Here is an 11,918-nt window from a genome sequence, read left to right on the forward strand (position 1 = left end):
GAATCTTAGATTTTCATCTTCGTCTTCTTTGGCAAAGAAAGTGAGACCGAGAGGCTGAGAGCATGAGAGAGGCGCGACTGACAGTTGGTGGCTAATGGCGTGAGACATGAGAGGAGAGTGAGTGAGAGTGGGAGAGGAGAGTGAGTCAGAGTGGTGAGTTGAAGAGAGAGATGAGAAGCGACTGAAGTCTGAAGAGATTGTGAGGGTAAGGTATTTTAGGGTTTTATCAATATATATATATATATATATATATATATATATAAGAGGGTATTTTAATGTAAGAGATCCTCCAGGGATAAGAATGAGGTTCATCTGAGAATCTAAAAAGCACTGTAGCACAAAGAATTGAAATTGTAATCAAGTCTAAGAAAAATATAATCAAGAACTACTCCTCTCGGACTTTACCGAGGAAGGATTTCTTCGCATAAAACCTATTTTTCTTTATTTTATTTCAATTTTTAATCCATTATGAGCATTGTCCAACTCAATTAAACTTGGTTTTTGGCCCACTCTCTAAAAATTCTTTGTATTGGGCTCTTTGGGCCTTAATCCTATTACCTTGTGGGCTTAAGATCCAAAACCAGCTCCTACAAAAACTTATTGATAAAAATCATATTATATATAATAAAAAGGCAACAAATACACAAAATCTATTCAATTTGATAAAAAAAAAATTTACTAGTAAGGTTGTAGGTAGGGCAGAGAGGAGAAAAAAAGAATATAGCAAATAATTGTAAAATACGTAGTAGAAATAATGAAGCACCAAAAAACTGTGTGTAGATATAGTGAGAATTTTAGGTTGTGAAGAAGATGATATGAAAAAAAAGAAGTAGTTTAGGTGAAATTCAAATATATATATATTTTTTAACTTTATTATTAGGAAAAAGATGACATAAGATGCAAATTTATCAAAAAAAAAAAAAAAGTAGGAAAAAAAATGCAAGTTCTATCTTTTTTTTCCTTTTACGTTTTTTAAAGAAACGGGAAAAAAAATGCAAATTCGATCTTTTTTTTTAAACGTTTTTTTATCTCTCTTTTTTATTTAAATTCTATCCTTAGGTAATTTTATTCTATTGGGTTTGTTGATAACATTTTAGACAAACACAACTGCTATAATTGTAAATCAAATACTACTTTCTTTCATTACTTGATTTGTCATATTTATCCAAAATATATGTATTTATATCTATTCTTAAAATCTAAAAATTTATTAAAATTTCTGCAATTTGGTGAAGTCACGTGACACAACCACGGCGTTTAAGCCAAACTTATAATATAATAATAATATGATTTGAGCAATAACTGATTAAATTCCACGGTAGAATTTTACTTGATTAATAAAACTTAACGTTGCTGACTTACGTTTGCAACATCTTATAAGTAGTAGTAATTATTCACATCTGACAAGTAGGAATGACAACGGATTGGGTTCAGCCGGGTTTTTTCATACCCGTACCCGACTCGCAGGCCAGGACCATGGCCCTGGCCCGGACCCGGCCCGTTTATTAAACGAATTTTTTTACCGGGGCCCAAACCCGTCGCGCCAGGCCCCACCGACCCTGCCCAGCCAGGCCACTTCAGGGCCCAATCTTCAGCCCCTAATAGTGGCCCAATCAATTAAAAAAAAATTGTTTTCCTGAGAAATATAGTAAGTGGTTGTTCGTCTTCGTCTTCGTGGGTGAGATTGTAGAGGCTTTACGGCGAGAATCTTAGATTTTCGTCTTCGTCTTCTTCGGCAAAGAAAGTGAGACCGAGAGGTTGAGAGCATGAGAGAGGCGCAACTGACAGTTGGTGGCTAACGGCGTGAGACATGAGAGGAGAGTGAGTGAGAGTTGGAGAGGAGAGTGAGTCAAAGTGGTGAGTTGAAGAGAGAGATGAGAAGCGGCTGAAGTCTAAAGAGATTCTAAGGGTAAGGTATTTTAGGGTTTTATCAATATATATATATATATATATATATATATATATATATAAGAGGGTATTTTAGTAACTATACATATATATTTAATCAGGTCGGGCCGGGTCCAGGTTCGGGTCGGATTTTTGTAAAAACCCGGACCTACTTCGGTTTTTTTTTTTTTTTAAAACCCAAACTCTATTGGCTTTTAATTGTTATGATTTTTGTTTTTATCCACTTAGAAATATAGTAAGTGTAATTCAACTTTAAAATCAAATTAAGATTTTTATTTAATTATAAATTGTAGTTGAAGAAAAATTATATCTACTTAGAAGTTATAGTTGCAAAAAACTTATATATATTTTTCCTTAAAAACTAAAAATTTAAGAAAATTTTTATAATTCGGTGTCGCCATTTGGCGTAACTATAACCTCCTCTACATCCAACTTTTATTTTATATATATATATATATATATATATATATATATGATATAATTCCATACGATATGAAATTCCTGGTATCCACCTCTAAGGGCCTAAATGACCGCTCAGTAATAAAAGGAGGTAGGGGAGCAGAGACAGGCAGGAGAACAAACCCTTTATTACAAAGGGGATCAAAATTGTTAAGTGTTATCATCCTCACTTCACGACGTCTTGTGTTCGACAAAGCAGAAGGTATGTCTCAGAAAGTAAACCATTACAAATTTCCACTGATTGTCTGCAGTACGCCCGAAATTCCTAACCTTTTATTTATTTTTAATTTTCTATGTAAAGCTTTGCTTTCTGTTTAATTTCTTGTCTTGGATTTTTCTTTCCTGTAAGAATTTATCAATGTCTATCATTCAAAACCCATAGAATTATTATTTTTATTTATTTATTTTCAATTTGTTAATTTCCTATGGCTTCGTTCTTATTTTGGGTAATATGAAATGGAGTATTGTGATGTTTCTTCTGTTAGCTGAATTTCTTAACAAATATGATATGTTTAATTTTGTACAGACGGCAAGTGTGGAAGTTTTTGCAAAACTAGTGTAGTGGTTATGGTGAAAAGCAATTAAATGGTATGCTTTTTTATTTCTTTACCTATTTTTCAACACCAATAGTTATTATAGTGCATATTTTATGAATACCTGATTGTGTAACATATGTGATCGGTCTTGTTTACGAGATTGCAATTACAATAACTAGACTAATTCAACTTGTTAGTTTCATTGCTAGTCCCAACACATGTTTATTCCATCCATTGACAGTAATTGCAAGGTTGCTAGAAAATTAAGAATGGGGATGGATTTTTGACTGACACAAGACTGGTAAAATATGTGTGTATTACACTATTACTTTAAAATGATTCTCCAACTTTTATCTCCAACCTTCCGTGATTATGTAGATCAGCATATTTGTCCCAATATCTCAGTAGAGGAGAATACTTTGTTGGGTGTGTTGCCAAGTGAGAAGGAAACATATCTACATGTTCAAATGTCATTTCTTAACACCTTAAGTTTTTGGGATAATTGGTAATTCATAATATTAGAGTAGGAAATCCTAGGTTCCAAAAATTGTCTCCACCCTACCTCTCATATATATATATATATATAAAGAATAATAATAATAATAGTAAATCACGTGTTAGGCCCCACTTATTACAAGTGAGTTGGGGACTGTTAGAATATTAGTTAAATAATTAAATTCATTATTTCCATACAGCTTAAACTTTTGGGACAATTTTTATATTCTTGAAAATGAGCTATAGTCATTCTGTAAACATTAAGGAGGTATAGATTTTGTCCCCATGAAGGGATAAATCAGTTGCAATTAAGAAAATAGATGAAAGCAACTTTCAAATGATTGGAGAAATGCACTCTTATCTTCCATTTTTTTCCAAGACCTAGTTGGAAAAAAAAATAAAAATTCTCCAAAATTAATCCTTGGGAAGAAGAATCTAGAAAAATTTGTGAAAGTCCAAAATTCATGGATGACTAAAAACTTTTGGCTACATGTTACCAATGGAGCTGCTTGAATAAGATAAGTTTTGGAGTGAGGATTAATAATATCCTACATGTAAATTAGATGACGAAATCTTTTTTTTTTGATAAGTAAGAATGATATACATACAAAAGGCTACTCTATGCATGAAAAGCACAGACTAAACCCAAAAATTACAAGAAGAAAAAACGGAGAAAATACATAAAAGAAAACCAAGTAACAGATTAATTACAAAAGAGAAAGAGAGCTAAGAAAAGAAGGGAGAGAATCACTAGTCGTGAGTCCTCAAGTCTGAGACCAATTAAAAAGAGTTCCATTGAAAGAAGCAAGCATTTGATCACCGGAACTATCTAAATCCTCAAAAGTACACTGATTCCATTCCTTCCAAATACACCATAATATGCACAACAGAACTAAATTCCAGATTTGAGATGAATGCTTCCCCAACCAATTCCACTAGCCAAAAAGCAAATCTGGAATCAATCTAGGTATGACCCATGACAATCCAAAAGTTATAAAAACAAAGCTTCATAACCGATAAACCATCTCACAATGAAGAAGTAAGTGGTCTACCATCTCCCCACAGTGTCGACACATAATGCACTAGTCCACAAAATCCAAGCCCCTCAATCTCAGGTTATCACACGTTAGGATCTTATTCCAAGCTACACACCAAAAAAAAAAAAAAAAAAAACGCCTAGGGGCCTTAACTCTCCATATACCTTTCCAAGGAAAGACAACTAAGAGAGAATCCCGCAACTTGTTATAATACAACCAGATGTCAAAATCCCTATTAGGCTTCAACTTCCATCTCATCTGGTCTCCAACATCCATTGAAGGAGTATTGGCTCCCAAGATACGAAGAAAATGCAGCCCTTCATCCATCTCCCAATCATTAAATTTCCGAATAAAATGAACATCCCAAACTCTTCTATCCTCCGCCCCCTGCCTTGACAAAGAAGCTTCTATAGAGGCCTCCCTGTCAATAGCAATTCTATACAGCCTCGGGAAAGCCAATTGGAAAGGTTGATCTCCATATCACCCATCCTGCCAAAATCTCACTCTATTCCCCAACCTAACAACAAACTGAACATTTTTGCTAAAATCCTCCCAGCCCATACAAATACCTCTCCACAAACCACATCCATGAACTCCCCTACCTAGCTTAGAAGTCCATCTCCCCCACACTTCCCCAAACTTTGAAGCTACCACCCTCCTCCACAACCGATTCTCTTCTTTCCCAAACTACCACAGCCATTTCCCCAATAAGGTCTTGTTGAAAGTAGCCATTTCCCCAATAAGGCCTTGTTGAAAGTAGTAAGTTTTCATATACCCAAACCACCGTTGGCTATAGGTGCACAAACTTTATCCCATCCTACTAGATGAGTCTTGCTATCATTCCATAGAAAATCCCTTTGCAACTTTTCAATTCTATTAGCCACATAAGTAGGAATGGTGAATAGTGATAGAAAATAGGTAGGAAGACTAGATAGCGTACTGTACCTTTCATTCTCATACCCAATAGCAAGATTCTGTTGGGCAGACAGCTGGAATTTGGGAATGATAATATGATATAATTTGCTGCTGTTTCTATTTCTGAGTGATTGTGTTGCTTGAAGTGAAGGTGGGAAAGTGTTGGATCCTGCAATTATTGTTGAGAAATGAGAAGCCTTCCATGCCATTTCCTTTACCATTTGCAAAACCTGTAAAATGTTTTCCTTTGGAGGTAAAGCTGCAGATGGATATTTCTACAACTTTCGCCCATTTCACCTCCACTTACAAATGGTTGATATCCCAGACTCGTCCTTAGCGGAGCAGTTAGTGCACTTGCAAAATGGGCCTTTGCAGAGGGTTTCTTTGGGGCACGTAGAGTCTGCCTCTCTGGCAAGTCTGCTTCTTGAAGCTTTGAAAATGGGTGCCAGATCTTTGAGTTTCTTGATGGCTATTTTGGTTTGTTTTGTTTTCTTTATTTTATTTAACTATAGTTTTTGGTCATGCTGGTTTATGTACTTTTCTTAGCCAAAAAAATGCTCTAGATCATCAATGCAGGAGCATAACCAAAAGTTATTTCAATATTTCATTTTTGATTTTCAATGGATAATTTCAGATTGTAATGTAGTTATTTGTTTAGTTTGGATTGGTATCTAAGTTTGGTTAGGATTAGTTGTTCATCGTTATCCTTTGTTTAGGATTATTAAATTAGTATTTGAAATTGTTTAGGATTTGTTTAGGAGAATTTATCCTTATCATTGTGACTCCTGAAAGTTGCATATAAAGCTCCGAATGATTTCTTTTGTATTCATAGACTATGATTATTATTATTCAGATTATTTGCAAAAATTGCATTGTGTTTGTTTTGGTGTTGAATCCAAACACCTTAGGTGGGAACTCTAAGGTCTATGGTGGGAAGCCTAGGTTGTCCTACATCAATCATGCACTATTAGGTGTTTAGTATTTTTCCATTTTTGGGAAAGTTTTATTTTTATAGTTAAGGAATGCTTGTGGAAGCCTCAAACCATATGACTTTCATGTTGAATGCACTAAGTTGGCAAATTTTTACTTTTTTTTAGAGAACTGTTACTTCCTTAATTGAAATGTCCTTTTATACTACTTCAATTAATGTGTGTGTGTTTTTTTTTTTTTTTTTTTTTTGTTCTTCCTCTACCTTCTTTTCATTCCCTCAACTTGAATCAACTCACTTTTTTTCACTAGTGCATTAATCGCTCTCCTCCGAACATGACCAAACATCTCTAGCTAGTCTCTTTCATCTTTAAGCGAATTCCTCATTTCAAAATCCTGTCTTTCCTTGAATTTTTACTTATCCACCATAACATTCTCATTTTAGTTACTATACTCATTTTATGAAGAGAACAACCCAACATTCAGTACCATAGAGCGTACCTGGTCTTATACTAGTCTTATAAAATGTCTCTTTAACTTAATAAGTCTTCTACAATCACACATACTTCTGATGTGCTTTTCCACTTCATTTATGTCCTCTTCAAGCTCTCTCCGTCTTTATAAAGTATTGATCTAAAGATATCAAAAAGGATCTTCAAGCTCTCTCCACATCAAATTTTTAAATCTAATTTCAACATTCTTTGGTTTTTCAGCATGCTTTTACTCAAGGTTCTTTTGGCTGGCTTTGCATGATATAGTTACTGGTTTCTGTTAAAAAGATACACGAGCCAGACATATAAGGGGCTAAAATTGGAATTTCCCATTGTGAGATATCTACAGTTTTCAGCTGAGATGCGGCTTCTATGGTGATGTTCTGTGTTTTTGCATAACAGCTTTGAAAGAATGGATAATCTGTGTCATGATTGCAGTTTTACTAGAAGTTTGTGGTGCAGGATTGCAGTAGTTGGTTTTCTGATAGAAAACCTGATGATTAAACATGAAACTTATATGGGTGAAGGAGTAGCTAAGAGGCAAGGGTCTAGATTTCTGATTCTTAAGATGTCTTGGGCTGTTCAGATGTAACATATTTGGTTGAAGAGGAATGCTCACAATCATGCTAAATGCAGTAGATTGAGAATTATACTTTCAATTTGTTGCTGAGTATGAATTTTGTTGGTCTGTTTGTGTTAGTTTAGCAGTAGGTGTTTGTGCATAGGTGCTGCTGTTGTGTTCTTTGGCGTTTGTACTTTCTGATCATTGTACATGCAATACATCATGTACAATGATCATTTATTTAAAAGCTGAACAAATGAATAAGATTTTTAAGGTCAAATAAATAGGCATCTGGTTACAATAATGTTTAGTTTATTGAGTGAGATAGAATAAGAACATGATGTATTGCATTTCTTTTTTCAGATTTATAGGGAAAAATATATTAAGATTCTGTTATAAGACACCTTGCATTCTTTCAATATAATGTTACACAAGATATAATTATATGGACTAAATGCTGTTTATTAGACCTGATTGATACTGTTTTATTTGAAATTAGAGGAAAATAAACTAGAATGGGTCTATGCAACAATAGTAAGATGATAAAAGCATTATCTATGCAGCCCAATTCTTTTTCAAATTCCTTTGGCATATATATATATTTATTTATTTAACTCACTGGTCTAAGCTTTGGTAATGATGAAACTTTAAAACAATTGCATCATCTTCTTTGCAAATGGAGCTTAGTGGCTATGCGTATTAGGCAAACTCATACAAACAAAAGTGATCCTTTTGAATAATTCTTATAAAATGCAAAGAAGTTGTAGCCAAAATTACTACTGATTCAGGTGGCTTGTTCATTAGGTTTTAACTGATTTGGCTTCAGGTTTTGTAACATAAACGGGGTTAGATTCTGAAAAGTTTTTTATGGACGCTCCATATCAGAATACAACACTACCTGAGTTGGATGAACCAGTTCCTAATGAGAAGGCCATGGATTTGTGCACAGAAGACCTTGGCTGTGTGGAGAGGATAAAGGAGTTGCATGATTACCTCGACATGGTAAATTTCTATTTTTAGTTATTTATTTGCCAGCCCTTTTTTTTTCTTTGCTTTTTTGTATATTAGTTACTTAAATGTCTGTAATTTTTGCTCCTCTTTTATTGTTCAAGTTATTTTTCTAATTGTGCTTTTTATGTTAATAGTTGGTGAACATTTTTCTATTTTCTAAATTCACGATTAATACTCCCCCTCCCCCACTATCTAACTATTTAAAAAAACAGGATTAATACTGAGTTGATCCCATGACATAACCATAAAAGTTTAATTTGTAATGGGACCCACATGTGAAGTTCAATTGAAGTAAAAGTTGTGTGCTTTTAACTGTGTAGTTATATATGTCCTAGTTTTAAAACACTGTCCAATTTACGTACTTATCTCGATTCCCTTTTCCCAATTCCGGGCTAAATAGCATACTGTATAGAACAACTCCAATGAAATTTTTTTGGGGGTGGTTTGGGAAATGATACAAAACGTCACTTGGTGAATTGGTCTAAGGTATACTCTCCTATCTAGTTTGGGGGTCTAGCAATTCGAAATTTGAGATACTTTAATGAAGCGCTATTGGGAAAATGGTTGTGGAGATGGGGTCTGAGAGAAAAACATTATGGAGAAGGGTTGTAAGGGTTAAATATGGAACTGAGGAGGGAGATTGGTGCTCTAATTTTGTTCCAAGTTCCTATGAGGTGAGTTTATGGAAGACCATTAGTAGTGGTTGGTCTACTTTTTCCTGTTACATTCAGTTTGAGATTGGAGATGGGGCTAGATTGAAATTCTAGAATGATGTTCGGTGTGGGGATAATCCTTTGAGCATGTGTTTTCCAGAATTATTCAAAATTGATAATGTTGAGGAGGCTTATGTGGCTGATCTCATGCAGTTTCCTAATGTGGTTGTCTATTAGGACTTGGAATTCTTGCGAGCAATTCAGGATTGGGAATCAGAATCCTTGTCTATTTTTTGGGATATTATATATGGAGTCTCATTGAGGGGTATTGGTGAGGATAAGATGAGTTGGACGCCTGCTAAGAGTTGGGGATTTGAGGTGAGCAATTATTATTAGGCTTTGTTGGGTGTATGTAATCAGTCCTTCCTTTGGAGAAGTATTTGGAAGCAAAAGGTTCATTCTAGAGTCTCGCTTTTTGTTTGGACTGCAGCTTTGGGAACTATTTTAATTTACAAAGAGGAAGATATTGATTCTAGAATGGTGTTATATGTGCAAGAGTAATGGAGAATCAGTAGATCATCTTTTATTACATTGTCCTATTGTTTTTGTGTTGTGGTTTATGGTGTTCACTTTGTTTGGTATATACTGTGCAAGCCAAAGACTGTGATTGAGCTCCTTGCATGTTGGCAAGGAAAATTTTGGTCATCATCGTAATGGTGTTATCTGGATGGCTGTCCCTCATTGTTTGATGTGGTACATTTGGTGGGAGAGAAACAACCAGTGTTTTGAAGATTCTGAAAGGACAAGAGCTGACTTAAAACTTTTCTTTTTTAAAACACTATAGGACTGGATGTCTATCATAGGAAGTCATTCCATTTTTTCAATTTATGATTTGATGGATGCTTGTAATTTGTGTATTTGATTGTTTTGGTCCCCTACTGTATACTTGGTTGACTCATTTTTATGACTTTGAATAAAATTTTCTTTACTTATCAAAAATAAATAAATTTGTTCCTCTTTCCCCATTTTACCTATAAAAAAAGAAAAGAAAAAGAAAGTTATGGTCAATTTTGTATTCAAAGACAAATGTGTAATTTTTGTAATTCCTATGAATATAGGATATTTTGGCAATTTAGTTGAGTTTATAATTTTAGAGGAAATCCTAAGTATCTTGGGTTTTATTTTCTCTGTGTCGAAGTTAGCATTTTATAAGTTTTTAGATTACTACTCAAACTTTAAATCTAAATAACTTAGACACAAGCTTCTTGTTGTATGCCTTGCCTTAGGTAAAGAAGATAGGGAAGCCAGGTTGCTCTGAAGAAGTGCTGGAGGTTGCCTTGAGTTCTATATCCTCACTCATCAACCTCCTAACCGTTGCCTCTACACCAAAACTCCATGCCTCACTTTGACAAGAGAGTATCTCTTCCAGTCTCATGCACCCTATGTGAGACTGACATGTGGATCCTAAGCCTATGGGACCCATATGTCAGTTTTACATAGGATGCATGAGATGAGCGCTTTTTTTTTTTTTTTTGAGAAAGGATGAGCGCATTTTCAAAATTTCACCAATTTGACAGGTTTTTATTTTGTTTGTAATGTTACTTGGTATGAGGAAGAATCTGCTCTTAATCCTATTGCATTTGGGCCTTGACGTCCACCTGTTATGTAATTAGTAGAAGAGATACCCCAGATGTAAATATGTGGCAATGTAGCGCATTTATGCAGTTAAATATAAGTACAATGTATTTATATAAAAATAAATAAATATAAATAAAGATATGCTTAAGTATCCTACAAAACAAGCTATATCCAACAACTTTCCCACTTGCAAACTTTTTTATATTTTTATTTTTTCAAATCAAGCAAAATCCCTAACACGTAGATGTTAAGATCCATTTTCTTTACAAGTTTCATTTTTAGGTATCCAGCAAGATCTTCCTGATATCTCATAGGAATAGAAAATGGCTTTGTTTGTTGGTTTGAAAATTTCTGACCAAATCCCTCAAAATTTGTGAAAAGTAATAATTATCCTAGGTATACATCCTTCTTTTCACAGTATGTAGGTTCTACAGCTTTATCAGATCTACACACTGTGGGAGGAAAGATATATATGCTTCTCCATGATAATGTTGTATTGCAACTAATGAAGAGTCGAGTTTTTCCCTCTCTTCATGGGGTTGTTCTTCCATTGTACGATACAGAAGGCGCCATCACATTCCTGAGACACATTACTTTCCTATTGTGAATTGTAATACTTTATGGTCAAAGATTTACCAAGGTATAACTAACCAAACAAATTAGTGATTAAATTAGACAGGGTTACACTTGCCTTTTCGATTGATTTTTTGCAGGGTTAAATTGTTTATGGTCTCGCCAACTGATCGGATGGTCTAATGGCACCTCCCTAGGCACCTAGGGGTTGAAGGGGACAGGAGGGGTCTGGGTAGTAAGTAGGATATTCAAAACATGTTAAAATAAAATATTATGGCCTCTTTTTCCTTTTCTATTACACGATGATGATAGTGGGTAATGGCCATTACATTATAAATTGCACTCTTGTAAGATAGTGGACCAAAACCAGAGATTAATTGTAACCACAAAATAAGCCTTTTTGTTTGTTAATTTTGTCCCTTATTGCAACTAATAGAAGATGAGAAATTCCACACGCTCATTCTATACAATTTGAGGGTTAAAATGATAAATTTAAGTGAGATCTTTGTCACACTCCGATATGAGATGAACCAGTATGCTAAATACCAAGCATGATATTAACACGAACCCACTACAAGGAGTATAAATTTTTTTTTTTTTTTTAATTTCTTGCTTTTAATAATCTTAAAAGAACTAACAAGTTAACAAATTATATTTCGTTGCTTTGCTGATTCCTGCTCGAAAATTTCTATAACATTATAAACATACTCCTT

General features: G+C 34.3%; 1 long non-coding RNA gene across 2 annotated transcripts; it reads left to right on the forward strand.

The window, feature by feature from the left end:
• The first annotated feature begins 2,397 nt into the window (after nt 1–2,397).
• On the forward strand, nt 2,398–10,663 carry LOC126691359 (uncharacterized). Of its 2 annotated transcripts, none has more exons than XR_007644795.1 (4): nt 2,398–2,569; nt 2,894–2,955; nt 8,157–8,332; nt 10,281–10,663. It is a non-coding gene; the product is annotated as an uncharacterized LOC126691359 (long non-coding RNA). The 2 variants fall into 2 exon arrangements; XR_007644796.1 differs by having other exon boundaries at nt 2,399–2,569; nt 8,216–8,332.
• Nucleotides 10,664–11,918: the final 1,255 nt, after the last annotated feature.

Source organism: Quercus robur, chromosome 1 (genome assembly GCF_932294415.1).
Source record: "Quercus robur chromosome 1, dhQueRobu3.1, whole genome shotgun sequence".
Lineage (NCBI taxonomy): Eukaryota > Viridiplantae > Streptophyta > Magnoliopsida > Fagales > Fagaceae > Quercus > Quercus robur.